The sequence below is a fragment of the Papio anubis genome, chromosome 8, assembly GCF_008728515.1.
Source record: "Papio anubis isolate 15944 chromosome 8, Panubis1.0, whole genome shotgun sequence".
Classification (NCBI taxonomy): Eukaryota; Metazoa; Chordata; class Mammalia; order Primates; family Cercopithecidae; genus Papio; species Papio anubis.
Window position 1 is genome coordinate 63,397,393 of NC_044983.1, and position 18,787 is coordinate 63,416,179.

Here is an 18,787-nt window from a genome sequence, read left to right on the forward strand (position 1 = left end):
AAAAAAAAAAAAAAAAAAAAGAAAACCCAGTAGAGGATACCAGAAATGAAACATCAAATACCAATTTTAATATACACATTTCCTCTGCATCATTGTCATGATTCTGAGTGTTAATAATTCATCTATAGACACAAACACATAAACTCACATACATTCTATCATCTTTATCCTCTGGACAATTCAAGATGATAGATCTGGAGGTATCTTCAGTTTCATTTGGCGATGGAAAATAGTATTTTTCTATCCACTAATTGGAGTTCTTATTCTGGCAGGTTTACTGCAGTTGACAGGGAGCCCAGAGCTGTTTTAAAAAATGCTCTGTCATGTCGTCAGCCTTGAGAACAATCACCTCAATCTTGCTGATACCCCACAGTGGTGTCTATCTCAGATTAGGGACTCATTAAATATCTGCTGAAATTAAAATCTGCTGGCACACTCATCCTTAAGTTGTCTGCAGCTGTGGTACCACCTCCCCTATCCTAGGCTTTGCCATCCTTTTATTTTCTATCATTGTACTCCTCCCCACCCCTACTGCAGCCCACTCAGCAGGAGTGGCTCTTCACCAAGCTCCTGTTCAGCAGGATCACCTTGCTGCAGTGTTCAGTAGGGTTCATTTGTGATGCTAATGGAAATAGTTAAGAATCAGGCTGAGATACCTAAGCTATAAAAATACATGAAACAAGATAAAATACTGCTTCTGTATGATTCTGGCCTTATATTGTCTATACCTGTGTGCCCATTCTGCTACTTGACTAAAGGGCTTGCTGTCCTCAAATCTGACACTAATGTATAGTTTGCTTCAGAAGCAGGAGGCTTCTGAAAAATGCTTTTACTTCCCTATTGCTAAGAAAACATTTGACATTAGAACTCCTTTGTGCGGGCTAGGATGTTTCCTAGGTTTTCTTTTGCAGTGGTCTTCAAACACTTTTGCTTATGTACTCCCAAAATAACTTTGGAGAACCAGCATTTTATTTTATTATTTTAAATCAAATTTTATTTTATTTTATGTTTTTTAGAAGGGATTTAGCTCTATTGTCTAGGCTGGAGTGCAGTGGTGCAATCTTGGCTCACTGCAAACTCTGTCTCCTGGGTCCAAGCGATTCTCCTGCCTCAGCCTCCCGAGTAGCTGGGATTACAGGTGCACACCACCACCACAACCAGTTAATTTTTGTATTTTTAGTAGAGACGGGGTTTCACCATATTGGCCAGGCTGGTCTCGAACTCCTGACCTCAGGTGATCCACCCACCTCAGCCTCCCAAAATGCTGGGATTGTAGGCATGAGCCACCGCACCCAGCCTTCTCATGCATTTTTAAGTTGGCTCTAATATTTTTCATTATCAGTTTAATGGCAGTAACAAAGTATTTCAGTATATTGTAAATATTAACATTTAAAAATATATCACAATTTTCAGTGTATCCAAAGGAGTCTAAATATCATAAAACTGGAACATTTTATGTCATAGTTTTGTCTTTGAACTCATATTTTCATTCCACTCCTTGTCTAAAATTTTCTTCCAATGCCTACAAACTTTCTAGATTGCCATTATATTCCTGTGCAACCCAAATCAGTTCCTCTTCCCATTTCTTCCCCTCATCTCACTAAAAGGCACCACTATCTATCCCACTCCTCAAGCCAGTAACCTACAAGTCCTCCTCTCCTTCTCCTCCTCACTCAGCCAATCCATCAGCAAGTCCTTTTACTCCACCCTCCCATGTCAAGTCAAATCCAACCATGTCTCTCCAGCACCCCAGGGTCTTCCAGAATACTTGGGAGGAGGTTTCTCAGAGAGCTCAGGCCCAACATGAACACATAGGGGCAAAAACCCGGAACAATTTATATTTCATTTTGGAAACAGTATAATTGAAATGCCATTAACCTAGGCATCAAACCGGTCTAAAGTCCTGCTTGGAACACAATCAAGATGTTTTATTCTAAGTCCCACAAAATGATGTTTTTCTTTTAAAATGGATGAAATGCCAAATCAGAGTCTTCCTGGAACAAATAAGCCCTAAATACCTCATTAGCTTTAAGCTTCTAGGATGGTGTAGGCATTATAGAGGAAGGTATTATTTCACTAAGGTTTTTTTTTTTTTTTTTAAATCAGTTTTTTATGTAGCCAAGTGAGTTTCAAAAATTATGGACGATAGAAACTTGGGAGCGATAGCAAATTCTACTGTAAGGAACAATGCAGCTAGGTGTGATTTGAAAGGACTGGTACACTGGGCAGCTAATCAAATGTAGCCCAGAGAGAAATATACGAAGATGAACTACGGAAAAGAAAAAAGGAGACAAAACCTCCTTGCTCAATGAAAGAGACAGAGATCCCATGCTAGGTCTAAATTCTTTGGATCTTGTTTCTCTGACTGTATTTGGCAGCATTCATTCAAACTGCATCCTGAAGGGGCAAAATAAAGGATATTCGCCTTGGATACTATGATATACAATGATTTTAAATTTGGATTGCAATGTTCAGTGTTGCATGATTTTTATTTTGTAATCTCTTTCAATTGTTTTATTATTATTATTACTATTATTAATTTTCTTTTGAGACTGAGTCTTGCTCTGTCACCCAGGCTGGAGTGCAGTGGCACGATCTCGGCTCACTGCAAGCTCTGCCTCTGGTTCATGTCATTCTCCTGCCTCAGCCACCTAAGTAGCTGGGACTACAGGTGCCCGCCACCACGGCTGGCTAATTTTTTTTTTTTTTTTTTGTATTTTTAGTAGAGATGGGGTTTCACTGTGTTAGCCAAGATGGTCTCGATCTCCTGATCCACCCGCCTCGGCCTCCCAAAGTGCTGGGATTACAGGTGTGAGCCACTGCGCCCGGCCTTGTTTTATTATTTTTATCCACAGAATATAATAGCATTTTAGTACTCAAAAGAGTAGGATAGATTTAATTCTATAAAATTCATTTAACAAATATTTTTTAAATGCCTGCTGTGCACCAGGCACTACTCAAAGCATCAGGAGCTGGTGTTGAACAAAGACACAAACAAATGGCTTCTCCCTCAAGAAGCCTTTAATACAATTGTTATTTATAGAACATTCTAGCAAGAGTTGCTTTATGAGGTAAAGATGAATAAAGGGAGGCTGTTTGAGTTGATGACAACCATAGCCACCATTTATCGCACATTTACTATATGCCATATTCTGTGCCATTTTATATGTACCGTGTTACCGTCATAGAACAATCCTATGAGGCTGGAACTATTCTCTCCATTCTACAGTTGTGATGACATGATAGAGAGAGTAAGCCTAACGTCATATAGCTAGTGAGTGGTAGAGTCAGGATTTGAACTGAAGTCTGATTTCAGGGCTCAGGCTTAGGAGTCAGGCTGTACTGCAGAGACTACCTGAGCATTTCCAAGAAATGATGTAGAGAAAATGCCTGCCATGGGTGCAAAGTTATGTTACGACTCCAAGATTGCTTTAATGCTAAAGCCCCTTAGCTGCAATAAGGCAAGCTGGTTATTTGTCAAAGGACCACAAATGAAAAACTACTTTTGTCCAGCTTCATATCCATAGCAGGAATATGACTACATAAAGACTTCTGAATAGGAATAGAAACTGTATGATGGATTCTTTTTGTGGATTTACTGAAAAATTAAATTTCCCAAACAACAGATGCTGGCGAGACTGTAGAGAAGAGGGAACATTTATACACTGTTGGTGGGAACGTAAGTTAGTAAAGTCACTGTGGAAAGCAGCTTGGAGATTTCTGGAAGAACTGAAAACAGAGCTATCCTTTGACCCAGAAATTTCATTATTGGGCATATACCTAAAGGAAAATAGATCATTATGCCAAAAAGACACATGTACTCATATGTTTGTTGCAATGCAATTTACAATGGCAAAGACATGGAATCAAGCTAGGTGTCCATTAATGATGGATTAGATAAAGAAAATGTGGAACATATACACCACGGAATACTACACAACCATGAAAAAAACCAAAAGCATGTCTTTTGCAGCAACATGGATGGAGCTGGAGGCCATAATTCTAAGTGAATTTACACTGGAACAGAAAACCAAATACTGCATGTTCTCACTTATAAGTAGGAGCTAAACATTGGGTACACATGAACATAAACATGGGAATAACAGACACTGCAGATTACTAGAGGGAGGCAGTGGGGGCATGGGTTGAAAAATTACCTGTATCTATTAGGTACCATGCTCACTACCTGGGTGACAGGATCCATACCCCAAACTTCAGCATCACGCGATATACTCATGTAACAAACCTGCACAGGTACTCCCTGTATCTTAAATAAAGAGTTGAAATTCTAAAAAAAATCTCCTAAACAAAGATACAACTATAGCAGTACTGGCTCTCGGCACCTTTTCCCACCAGACACAGACCTCTCCCAATGCTGGGCTGGTTGCTCTTGGCATTGCTGCTGTGATTCTCCTCCTGCCTTCACAATCAAGGGGCTGCCTGCCTGTAACTCTGGAAGCTGTGCTGGTGGACCTGCACCAGCTTGAGGTGGTTTTACCCCCTTTTTATTCATCCTACAATCCCCCACAATTTATTTTCATTAAGAAAATGAACTTTTCTAATTCATTTCTTACCACTCTAGTACCTTGTCCTTCCACCCCTCCCCTTGCCCATCAAAACTGACTCATGACCCATTCATTTTGAGTAGAGAGGCCCCTATTGCCTGAGGCACTCAGCATTTCCATGGGACCCTTCTCTTAGGCATTTGCCTTTTAAAAGAGGGTAATCTCTCAACCCACAGGAATGACGTTCTCACAACGAAAGGCCAGTCTGATTTGATGTGAGAGTCATTTGTGGGCTGTGGAGGGGGCTTTTTGCAAGCCCTCAAATCTCACTGCCTGTGCATTATCTACCTATAGGCCTCATGCTGCAGGGCACTGTTGATCTGAAGCACATTTGCTCCTTTGGAGGATAGTGCGGAGCTCAAGGTCTTTCTGTACGTTTTTTAAGAGATGGAGTCTCACTACATTGCCCAGCCCAGGCTGGAGTGCTGTGACTATTCACAGGTGTGATCAAAGTGCACTGCAGCCCCAAACCTTGGGCTAAAGCCATCCTCTAGTCTCAGCCTCCCACGTAGCTGGGATTACAGGTGTACACTACCATGACCAACCCGTATGTTTTTACATCAGCAAAATCTTATTTTTCTGCTAACAGTCACATTTCTAAATTACAGTGCTTTAGTTAGGATGTGACACACTATACCTATATCAATGGTATCACTAGATGAGTGTTTTCTTGGTCTTTTGCTTTTTAGTGGGGTTAAGGAAGTATTGGCAGGGAGATGTAAGAACATTTATTATTTCATCTGCACAGATACAGATCTTTGGGACAGTTTATAAACATGGAGAGGCAGCTGCGCTTTCACTTCCCACCAAGTGGCATCCAACAGAGTCTGCATTTGTAAGGTTTAACCCACTTTCAAATAGGGCTTAAAAGAAATCAGATCTCATTTACTAAAGTACCAAGCTCTGGCAAGTCTTCATCTTCTTTAAATCCCCTTAACTTTAATGACTCCCTGTGACTGTTTGGACATGTCAGATATTATTTTATATTTTAAGCTGATGATAGTAACTCTACAGTAACTTCAAAAGGCGTAGCTTGTGTCAGACCCACTCTGTTTTGGGAAGAGGGTTACTGCATTGCCATTTAGCTTTCAACTTGGACACTCAGTTGCACTATAAAACTTTTATAGATTAATTGCACAGAAATAACTGGCACCAACTGTAATAGGTTCATTTTCTTTTCTTTCTCTAGACAGGCTTTTACATGCCTAGTGGACATTCCTTCAGAGGACTGAACTTTACCACCAGAAACAGTAAAAGGAAGAAGTTTATGTTAATTGAAGAGTTATCGTATATTACAAACCCCATTCATTTATAAAAGTGCACTGCTGTTTAAAAAGTATCCTGTATAAAAGCCTTTAAACGCTGAAGTCTTTACTTATAACTATTTAATATGGATATAATAACTACAATTTTGACATTCCAATTCTAGCAACAATTCTTCCTCAAAACTTGGGAAAAAATGTGTGCATACGTGTATGTACTTATATGTATATATACACACACTGTGTTTGCGTATGTGCCATGTGTGTCTGTGCGTGTATGCATGCTAGTAGGATTACTTCCCTGAACTGTGCTGCACAACTCCAGGGACATCATTCACATTGAGGTCATCTGTTAATACTGACTCATCCCTCAGGAGTTGCGTAGGGTACAACCTTCGCAGTTTACCCAGAGGTTCTGGAATCTGCCAATATAATTCTTGCCACGTCACAGGAGGTATTTATATACTATTTCTCAATTCAAAATATTTGGAAAGAGATGAAGACTTCCATATATTATCAGTGAATGATTTCTATCTGTTCCACAGCAGCTACTCCACTGCCTAGTCATTTCTGCTGAAAATCCATCTCTTTATTCATTTTCAAAACACCTTTTTTTTTTTTTTCAATCCTGCTGCTGGAAAAGGGGAAGATATTGTTCTGGGATCCAGAATTGGAAGTTGACTTCATTTTTCCATATAGGGTATAGTATACTTAGAACAGTAGTTATCAAGGAGCCCTTATAAGCTGTCCTGGGATCAACCATCAGTAACAAAACTGGATGTATACAGTTTAAAAAGCCAACTCACAAATGAATATTTAGCGCACAGTCTGCACACCTCTCTCTCTGTATATGTGTGTATGTGAGATGTGTGCCATATATATGTGAGATATCGATATAGATCAAAAGAGACATAGATATAAGTGTAAAGATAAAGATGTTATTTTCTGGGAGTTATTATTCTTGCTCCACTAGAAAGAAATAATCAAATCTTTCAAATACCCAGAGTGGTAAAAATTCTAGGCAAGAGTGGATGGCTCTCAGAGAAAAATAAATATTGACTCTCTCTTTCACACAGTCTACAAAAATACATTCCAGGTAGATTGTAGGTCTAAATGGGAAAAGTAAAACAATAAAGCTTTAAAAAAAAAAAATCTTCAACTCCCCAGAGTAGGCAAAGATTTCTTAAAAAGAACAACAACAAAAAAAGCTGACCATAAAAATCCCTGATAAGCTCATGCTTGTAATCCCAGCACTTTGGGAGTGAGGCAGGGAGATCACCTGAGGTTAGGGGCTCAGGACCAGCCTGGCCAAAACCCTGTCTCTACTAAAAATACAAAAATTAGCTGGGTGTGGTGGCATGCGCCTGTATCCTTGCTACTTGGGAGACTGAGGCAGGAGAATCTCTTGAACCTGGGAGGCAGAGGTTGCAGTAAGCTGAGATCACACCATTGCTCTATAGCCTGGGCGATAATTGTTAAACTCCGTCTCACACACACACACACAAAAACCCCTGATGAAATAAGGCACATTAAAATTCAGAAATTCTGATCATCAGAATATACTATAGAGTGAGAGAATATTCACAATTTGTTACAAATAATAATTACAATTATATAACATATATCCTATGAGGTCTGATATCCAAAATATATAAAGGACTTCTATAGCCCAACAAGAAACAATAATCCAGTAAAAATATAAGCAAAGAACTTGAATGGGCATTTTATGAAAAGAGATAATAAAATGGCCACTAAACATAACAAAATGGCACAACGTCATTAGCTATCAGAGATATGCAAATTAATACTCAGTGCAACACCATCATGTATTCAGAGGAATGGCTCAAATGAAAGGCAGATAATACCAAAAATTAGTTAAGTTGTTTAACAACTAGAGCGCTTGCTGGTGGAAGTGTAAATTGGTACAACCATTTTAGAAAGCTGTTGGTGGTAACATCTAGTAGAGCTACCTAATGACTCAGCAATTCCTACCATATACCCAACAGAAATACATACATATAATTACCAGCAGATATGTACAGGAATATTTATAGCAGTAATATGTGCCATAGCTTCAAACCGGATATAACACAATGTCTACCAAAATTAGAGTAGGTATATTGTGATATGAGAATGAATGAACTATAAATCATAGGCATATGTGGACACATCTCCGGAACAGAATGTTGAGGGAAAAAACTCAGACAGAGTTTGTTTCCACTGATATAACAATTCCGACAGAGGTAAAATTAAGGTATGGTGTTAAAAGTCAGGATGTGGTTAACCGTGGGCACATGACTGGGAGGAGACTCAAAGAAACCTCTGGGTACTGGTAATGTTCTGTGGTTTGGTTATCAATTATATGATTGTGTATACTTTCTGAGGAGTCATTTAACAGAACACACATAATTTGTGCACTTTTGTACGTTATACCCATAAAAAGTTCATATTACAAAAGCCCCAAACATTCTGAAAACAAAAAGCGTTTTATATGTGTTCTATCTATCTCAGTTTATGGATTAAACAGTCCCTGGTGTTACCCGGGTTTTTGAAAAAAGGATATGTTTTGCTCAGATAAAACATATGCTTTTGTGTTAAAAACCTTACTTGATATTTGGAAGAGAAAACACTATTGAGGCAAAATTCTTCTCGGCATCTGCTTTGAATGGATTTTAATGCCTCTGAAAGTCTTTTTATTGATAATGTAGTAAGCTACAAGTTTTCAATTTCATATAATTGACTCAAATATTACTATGCTTCTTACTACCCAAAGATCGTTAAAATGCTTATGCTAGTCACTTTGATATTTGGGATGCCAGAGTGGAAATCTATTTGACTAGATAAAGTAGTCGGGCTGTATAATCCCCAGGGGTATCCATAGCTGTCGTGCTTTAGGTGCATAGGAAGCCATAACCAAGGGGAACTGCTTGGCCAAAACACCCTCACCAAGTTAAACAGCGTGCTATTGAGTCCTTTTAGTTTGTTCTGGTGGAAATACCTGTCTGCTACTTAGAGAGCATTTCCATAGTTCAACTTAACAAGGCTTAGATTCAAGGATGTTAGGACTTGATTGTCTCACTTCCTCTGTTAGTGGTACAGCATGTTGTTACCTGGCTACAACTGTTAATGGTGATCATGACATAGACTTGGAGACATGGTGTATTAGGAGCTGTGTATTGTTTTTGATGGTAGCCATGGAGGATGAGGCACACATAAAAAACTGACTTGCATGTCGCTTGGACTTAAAGTTATCTATTGTCCTTTCTGAAGATTAGTCTTAAAATGCATTTTCCCCAGGATTCCTATCTTCATGTCACTCTGAACAGAGGAGTAGGTTAGAGGTGAAAACGCCATTGGTTTCCTATTCAAACTAAATGTAATAATTTACAAACATTTATTGAGTGCTTACTACTTCCAAGGCAATGAAGTAACTGTGTAAGCTTTTCGGCTTGGCTCAGTGGGTCATGTCTGTAATTCCAGCACTTTGGGAGACTGAGGTGCATGGATTGCTTGAGCCCAGGACTTTAAGAACAGCCGGGGCAACATTGGGAGACCCCATTTCTACAAAAAATAAAGAAATTAGCTAGGTGTGGTGATTTGTGTCTGTAGTCCCAGCTATTTAGGAGGAGGCTGAGGTGGGAGGTCAAGGCTGCCATGAGCCAGGAAAGTGCCACTGCACTCCAGCTGCCTGGGCAACAGAGTGACACCCTCTATAAAAAAAAAAAAAGAAAAAAGAAAAAAAAGCTTTTCGCTTTTCTCATGATTATACATGTGAACATACACAAAACACACAGACAAACATACACAGAAACAACTATCATCAAGGAGATACATCATTCGGGTATAGATTATTTTTAACAATTAGGTATTCAGACATAACCTGCCTTCCTAGTGTTAGCCTTAAATCTTCATCTGTCTGCTAGATATTTCCACTCTGAATGGCTATTACCTCAAAAGGAACATGTCTAAAACTCAGTTGTTTACCTCCAGCCCTGATTGGCTTTCTGGTTTTAGCAATCACAGATGACCTCAATCCTCCAGTTACCCAAAGTCCAAAGCTTGAAATTAACTTTTATTCTCATTGTTGTTATAATTTGCATTTCTCTAATGACTAATTATACTGAATACCTTTCATATGCTAATTTGGTGAAGTGTCTGTTGAAATACTTTGCTCATTTTTGTTTTCTTTTGGGCTGGATTGAATGTTTTCTTGAGTTTCAAGAGTTCTTTTTATATTCTGGATGCAAGTCTTTTATCAAATATATGCTTCATAAATATATTCTCTTCATTTGTGGCTTGTCCTTTTATTCACTTAACAATGTCTGTCCAAGAGCAGAAGTTTTAATTTTCTGAAGTCAATTTATCTTCCCTTTTTCCTTTATAGATCATGCTTTTGGTGTCATATCTAAGAAATCTTTGCTTAACCCAAGGTCACAAAGATTTTCTTTTATGTTGTCTAGAAATCCTATAGTTTTAAATTTTGCTTATAATTCATTTTGACTTATTTTTTTTTTCAAAATAGTACAAGGTATACATATAAGCTTTTGGGGCTTTCTCCTGGAATACAGATATTCAACACCATTTGTTGAAAAACTATCCTTTTTTTACTTCATTATCCTTGCACTTTAGAGAAGAACCAATTGGCCATACACATGTGTTTCCATTTCTGAATTATCTCTATCATTATTGTATTCATTATCTTTTGCCAATAACACACCATCTTCATTACTACAACTTTATAAACAGTCTCAAAATCAGGTATCAATAAATCCTTCAGCTTTGTTTTTTTCAGAGTTATTTGGCTTTTCCAGGCTCTTTCATTTCCATATGAATTTTAAAATCAGCATGTCAATTTCTACAAAAAAAAAAAAAAAGAAAAAAAAAGAAAAAATGGTTTCTGGGATTTTTTGCATTGAATCTATAGATCAATAATTCGGGGGTGACGGAAATCTGTTATTTTGTTTCTCTGTATGTAACTTGCCTTTTTTTTCTCCAGCTTCTGTTAAGATTTTCTCTTTATTTGTGGTTTTAAGTAATTTGATAATGTTTGACCTTAGTGTTTTTTTTTCAAGCTTCTTGTACTCCAGGTTTATTGAACTTGTTAGATCTGTGGCTTTAAGTTTTGATCTAATTTGTAGTTTCTGGCTATTACCTAATTATTTGGCCTCTCTTTTTCTCTGTGTGTTTCGGGTAGGATTGTTTCTGTTGCCACGGCTTCTTCAAGCTCACTAGTCTTTTATTCTTCTTCAAGCTCACTAGTCTTTTATTCTGCCTTGTCTAATCTGCTATTCATCCCATTCACTATGTTTTCCATTTTTGAAACTCTACTTATCTCTTTAATTTCAATTTGTGTCTTTTTCGTATTTTCTATGTCTCTACTTACATGTTTACTCTTCTATCTTCTTGAACATTGCTGTACTGCTATGATGACTGGGTTAATGTTCTTGTCTACTTATTCTATCATTGGTGTCATTTGTGAGACTGTTTCTGTTGAACTTATTACAGCTCATATTTTCCTACACTTTTGCATTCCTGCTAATATTTGATGGGAATTTGACTTTGTTGGGTCTTGGACTTTTTTTTTTTTTGTATTCTTATATTTCCGAGTTTTTTTGCAGAACCAAAGTTACTTGGAAACAATGTGACTCCTTTAAGGCTTGCTTAAAAGCTTTCCAGGATTTATTAGAGCAGCCTCTTTTCTGCGGCTACTTTTGTTCCATTGAAGGTAGATCCTTCTGAGTGCTCTCGCTGAGAGCCTGTGAATTATGAGGATTTTCTACTCTGGCCTTTGGGAACATAAACTACTCCTTCCCTACATGGCATATTCCCTAGAGTATTCCTTCTAGCCTTTTTGGTGGTTCTTTCTGCTGGTTTGGGTTCTTTCTTCACATATATTTGTTGATGGATGCTTAGCTGGAAGACCTGGGTGATCCCCTACAGATCTGCAGAATGCTCTTTGTCTTCTTGTACTCTGCCTTGTAAGTTCTTGGACTTTCAATTTCATTTCCTCAACTCAGGGTGACGTCTGGTCCACCCGGGCTCCCCTTCCTCTGCTGCTTCCTGGAGAGTCCCTCTAGCAGTAGCTGGAGCAATCTTAGTGCTGTTTGCTTATTCCCCGCCGTGGGATCACTGTCCTGTCGTACCTGATGTTCCATATTTGAAACCATTGTTTCATGTGTTCTCTTAGTTGTTTTAGGCAGGAGGGTGTCTTCAATCCCTACTACTCCATCTTGGTCAGAAGCAGAAGTTGCCATGACTTTTTAAGCCTCTTATGTCAATCTTTGCACCACTCACTTAATTTGTCTTATCATATCACTTGACATTTGAACTACTGGAATTTTTTCTATCTACTCTCCCTATCCTCAGGCTCTGCTATTTGCAGTTCATTTGCTCTAATTTAGTCATGGTAATTTTTACACAGCTTGGCTTTCTTCAAAACCAGTGAAGGCTCCCCTTTGGCCACAGGATGAAATTCAAATTCCTACTCTGACATACGAGATCCTCTACAATCTGACCACCATTTATCTATACAAACTTACTTTTTTAGTTCAGCTAAGCTGAACTAAAAAGGACTCATCAATGTTATTTGTATATCACAGTCTCTTTGCCTTATATTTATTTGGCCCAAGAGAAACCCTCTCCTTTTTGCCTATTCAAATTCTCTCCATTTTCAGTAAGTCCTACTTTCTCTGCAGATCCTTTAACACTGTAGTTTATGACACGTCTATATATTTTTGCTCTTATTACCCAGATTACTGATTTATCTACCAATTTCCTTTTTCCTATTCTTTATCTTAGGGGGAAGGGACAGGGTCTTGCTCTGTTGCCCAGGCTGGAGTGCTGTGGTGCGATCATGGCTGGCTGTGACCTAAAACTTCTGGGCTTAAGCCATCCTCCCACCTCAGCTTCTTGAGTAGCTGGGACTAGAGGCACATGCTGTTATGTCTGGCTAAATTTTAAATATAATATATACACATATGTTATATATGTATATGTATACATATATGCATACATATACATACATAACATATGTGTATATATGTATATCATATATTATGTATTATATATAGTACATAATATATGTATATATTATATATAATATATACATATATGTATATTATACATAAATATATATGTAATATATACATGTATTATATGTATAATATACATAATATATACAGACTATACATACAGAATATACACATTATATATACACATATACATACATATACATAATATATGCAATATATTATACATTATTAACATATATTTATTTAATATATATATTATATATATTATATATAATATATATTATATTACATATATATATTTTTTGTAGAGATGGGGTTTTGCTATGTTGCCCAGGCTGGTCTCAAACTCCTGGCCTCAAGTGATCCTCCTGCCTTAGCCCCTGCAAAGTACTGGGGTTAAAGGCATGAGCCATTGTGCCCGGCCTCTTTATATTCTTAAAATTTAATTTTTCCTAGGCAAGTCTTATTTTCCTCACCAGATGACATTTCTCTTGATGTTAGGAGCTTGTCTTGCACATCATCAGCCCAGATTATTGTCTGTCATGTGCCTTGTAGGAGTTTAATAAATATTTCATGGTCATTCTCTATCCTGTCCATGTTCTTTTGCTAAAAATGCAAATACAAGTTTCCTATTCCTGACAACCTGCCAGTTCCACACAGCTTCGAGGTGATGGGGTGTAGAACCTCTTCCCTTAAGTTCTCCCTTCCCTTGCCATCTCCCTCTCAGAAACAGTCCCCAGGAGCCCACATGTGGAATGGTTTCATCACAGGCTGAGGAATGACAATGAAACACAGCATGCATACCCGGCCTCTCTCCAGCTCAAGACTGGCCTGACACCTAGAAATCTGGGCTTCCGTACAGACTCCAGTGAACTTTAAAACCTAGAGAAGCGGGGCTTGCTCACCCTCTTCTGACAAAGATTCTCTGCTTGGCCAAAGTGTAGTCAGGCCCCTGAGCCTTCTCCTAGGCTCATCTGTCCATTTCCTTGTAAAATCCAGTTTTAGCGAAGAACCTGCCATCCTCAGTATCTGATCACCTTCTATATCCTATCAGGCTTCTTATTCTCTACCATCCCCTAGGTGAGGTCTGACCACCCAGGCCTGTCTTCAGCAAGAATCCCATTAGGTCCGTTTAGCCAGAATCCTTCCCCCTGATGTTTCCTCTTAGTAATTTTCCACCCACTTACCCTGCCCTGCTCCTTGGCTCTACATCCCCACTTGCCCATTCTGTGTTCAGAGTTGAGCCCAGTTTCTCTCCCCATTGCAAGGCCTCATTGCAATAGTCCCTATACCTATACCCTATATCAATGGCCCTAAATAAAGTCTTTCTTACCATCCTACAACAAGTATCATCGAATAATTTTTTCTTTAACATTGTCAGGAGCTATTGATACCCAAGAAGCTGTGTGCTTTTTGGCTGGGTATCCAGATAAATCAAACAGCTTCTAAAACTCTGAAGATAATTATTTTCTCAATCTTCTGAGATTCTCAGCCATCCTCCTGATGTTGCTAGCCCAGAGGATCTTAACTTTTTGTATGTGTGTCACACATTTAAAGACTAGAATTGCTGGTCGGGCGCGGTGGCTCACGCCTGTAATCCCAGCACTTTGGGAGGCAGAGGCAGGTGGATCACGAGGTCAGGAGATCAAGACCATCCTGGCTAGCATGGTGAAACTGTCTCTACTAAAAATACAAAAAAATTAGCCAGGCATGGTGGCGGGCACCTGTAGTCCCAGCTACTCCAGAGGCTGAAGCAGGAGAATGGCATGAACCAGCTCATCGTGCCTGTAAAAAATTCACAGTTGTCATTCTCATAATCAACTGTTAGCTACGTGTCTTCGTGGCATATTACCACATCATCTCCCTGAATTATTATGTTATCATGAGGCCACCAAAGGTGCTGGTCTTTATCGTGACCATTGTTTCTGCCTGGAATGTTCTCCCAGATATAGACACGGTTTGCTCTCTTATTTCATTCATATCTCTAATCTGTCACTATATGATTGGAGAGGGCTTCCCCAACCACACTAGACAGCACTCCATCCTACCTTTCAATTTCTATCTCCTTACTCTGTTAGGTTTCATCACAGCACTCACTGCCATTTGTAATTTGCTTCTTTTCTGCTGTCATCGGTAGGGCCTATGTGACTAGAATAATGCATAGCATATAGTAGGTGTTCAAAAAATACTGGTTAAATAAATGAATGACCAGAACCCTGTTTTCCTTGGTCATTTTTGTTTAGGCAAAATTCTTTCATGTTCTGAACAACACACAATCTCTTTGGCGCCAGCAGAGGATTACATAACTTCCTTCTAATCACTGACCTCTGTCATCAAGCAGTGCCTTGGCTCAGCTCAACTATCTGTTTGAGAGACATCACCAAGACGGAAAACCAAGCCATTAGGGTCTTAATTTTTTCATCATATATTCCCCTTGGTGGGCTGCTGTCACCCATCTGTCAGTAAATTACTCAACTTTCATATAAAACCTGGTTCCGCATAAACATTAACAAAAACCTCTTTTATTTACATGTACATATATGCGTGTAGCCAAAAAGGAAGTAAGAATTGCCCACATATAACTGGGGAGGAGGCTAGTGGTGATAGCAGAAATTATAACTTCTGGGCCTACCGCAAACCCATTCTATATTGCAAAAGAAAACGACTTGCCTTAGTATGTGGGTTCCTCACTAAAACAAAACAGAACATTATTCAATTTCGTGTTTACATGTTTAATGGTTGTGCTCCAAGCTGGGATTCTGCTATTTCAAACTGTATGAAAGAACAGTTTACAAGCTGAGGTTGTTCTCAGGGTACATGTCAGCTAAGGAACAGATTTATGAACACAAGTTAAATACAAGAGGGGAGAGGTTGGGAGTGGCTTCTGAAAGAGATAAAAGAAATCATAAAATTTTAGAGGTTAGGGGATGGGAAAAATACATAGAACTGATTTTTATATGTTCAGCGTGGGAGAGTTCAGAAACAGAATTCTCAAGAATGAAATTCAATTAAACGAAATTCTGCCAGGTGATGGATACCCACATGCAGTATTTACTTGAGGTCTTCAGAGGCCAAGATAATCTCTCGGCCTCCTCAAAGCCACCTGCACCTGTCAGGGCTCATGTTCCTTTCTGATGGCTTCTTAGAAGCAACATCTTAACTCCAGTGATAAGTTAGCATTTCCAGGAAATAAAATAGCAAATTAATTGCGATAAATAACAGGAATCTCACAGAAAAAAACCCAGATATTTACTCGGGACTTTCCAGTTTTAGCACTGAAAGTCCTATGAGCAGGAAAGGGCCTCAGTCCTGAGCAAACCAGGATGGTTGGTCTCCCTTGAGATACCTTCTTGCAGGATGATAAGCCTTAAGTTGTGAGATATGACCCAGGACTGTTTTTTAAATTGTGTGAAGTCATTATCTGAGGTACCAAGAGCAATGCAGTGGACTTGTGGTGAGAGGGTCTGGGCAGGATGGGGGAAGGGCTATTAAAAAGCAAGAGCTTTGGGGTCAGGTAGACATGGAGTCATATGCAGTTTTTGCTGTTTATCAGTCCTGTGACCTTTCGCAAATCATTTAACTGTTCTGAGCCTCTGCTGATGGGGTTGTTGGTTGTATGAATTAAGTATAGAAACATGGAATATACTTAGTGCTGTGCCTTGTATTTAGGAAGCATGTACCTAATGAGTTGCAATAGATGCTCATCATCATCACAGTGGGTTTTGGGGTCAGCGATTCAGTTTCTGGCTCTTTCATTTACTTATTGTTGTGACCCTAGGCAAGTCAGTTCACTTCTCTAAGACTGTTTTCTTGTCTATAAAGTGAAGATAAGGATAGCAGCTGTCTTCGTCCCAGAGGATTATAGTAAATGAGACAATGCAGTTTTAAGGAACAAGGTAAACCAAAGCATGATTCAAATGCAAGGTTTTTAAAGATTTAATACTACAGTCAGCCCTAAATAAGGAAATGGAACTCCTGGTCTGAAATGGATAATAGCAGTTACATTTATTAAAAATGATCATTTGAACCTGGGTAACATGGCAAAACCCCATTCCTACAAAAAATACAAAAGTTAGCCCAGCATGGTGACACATGCCTATAGTCCCAGCTACTTGAGAGGCTGAGGTGGGAGGATCACCAGAATATGAGGCTGCAGTGAGTTGAAATCACATCACTGAACTCCAGCCTGGGCGTCAGTGTGAGAACATGTCTCAAAAACCAAAAACCGAAAAACAAAAAATCATCACCGAGGATACTGTGTGTGGTTTTGGTTGTTTCACTTCAAGAAAGACAAAACAGATCTAAATAGAGTCTAGAGAAGAGTAACCCAAATGACCAAGGGGACAGATGAGATGCAGGATGACCAGATGATTCAAATTTAGGAAATAATGAATGTTTGAGAAGGTCAAGGAAAGGGAATACCCCTTGATTCTTGAACGGGACAAGTTTTAGGGCAAATACAAAGGGAACACTCCTTATTACTTCAGTAATCAACTCACAGGACTCAGTTACCTAAAATCGAAAGCTTAGAAACATAAACAACTACACAAAGTTCTAGCTGCCTTACTGTGGACTGTCTATGCACATGTTTATTAAGGGAATTATATTTCAGGTTGTATCATTAACGATGAGGTTTGTGTCAAAGACAACACTTTTGTGACATCAACTTCAGAGAGTGCCCCAATCTTAAAATTCTTTTCTGCCTCATTTTTCATAACATTGCACACTTCTCTCCTAGTTTTGGTTTGTGTTTTGTTTGAATGAATAAGTGAAAAAGAGAACAAATGATTTTGACATTCCTTTATTTCTTTTTCTATCCACCCATCCCCTTATTCCTAGAAGCAGCTCTTATGATGGTGGCAGTATGCTGCACATTGACAAAGAACAACTTACTCATCCTATTTTTATAAAATTTAGAGAGAGAAAGAAGATCTAGTATTAAAAAGGCTCCCATAGACTAGTGTAGTTTTCTCAGATTTGAATATACCATTCCATTTGTTGTTGTAATCCTATTATTATTATTACTATTATTTTTGAGATGTACTCTCACTCTGTCGCCCAGGCTGGAATGCAGTGGTGCAATCTCGGCTCAAGCTAACCTCTGCCTCCTGGGTTTGAGCGATTATCCTGCCTCAGCCTCAGCTCCTCTGTGTAGTATTTCATAATTCAATCTACTAAAACCCACAGATGACTCGACAGATTCCCATAACTTTTTGTTTTGGAAGTTACTTTTACTCCTGGCTCTCTAGTTATAGACGTGTACATATTAGCATACACACCCATGTCGAACTTCGGATATGAGCTTCTTTCAAAAAAAAAAATTATACTTTTATTTTAGATTCAGTGGGTACACATGCAGGTTTGTTACATACACATGCAGGTTTGTGTGTTACTGAGGTTTGCGGTATAGATGATTCTGTCACCCAGGTAGTGAGCACAGTACCCAACAGGTAGCTTTTCAGCCCACCCCTACCTCCACACTCTAGCAGTTCCCAGTGTCTATTGTTTCCATCTTTATGGCCATGAGTGCCCAATGTTTAGCTCCCACTGATAAGTGAGAACATGTGATATTTGGTTTTCTGTTCCAGCATTAATTTGTTTAGGATAATGACCTCTAGCTGCATCCATGTTGCTGCAAAGGATGTGATTTCACTCTTTTATATAGCTGCATAGTATTCCATGGTATATATGTACCACATTTTCTTCATCCAATCCACTGTTAATGGGCACCAAGCTTGAGTACATGTCTTTGCTATTGATAATAGTGCTGCGATGAACATACAAGTGCATGTGTCTTTTTGGTAGAATGATTTCTTTTCCTTTGGGTATATACCCAGTAATGGGATCACTGGGTTGAATGGTAGTTCCGTTTTAAGTTCTTCAAGAAATCTCCAAACTGCTTTCCACATTGGCTGAACTAATTTACATT

At 38.8% G+C, this 18,787-nt stretch overlaps 1 protein-coding gene across 1 annotated transcript in view; it reads right to left on the reverse strand.

The window, feature by feature from the left end:
- The window catches only part of CPA6 (carboxypeptidase A6), a 308,645-nt gene that overhangs the window by 233,476 nt on the left and 56,382 nt on the right, over positions 1 to 18,787 (reverse strand). The gene's annotated exons all lie outside the window — the stretch shown is intronic.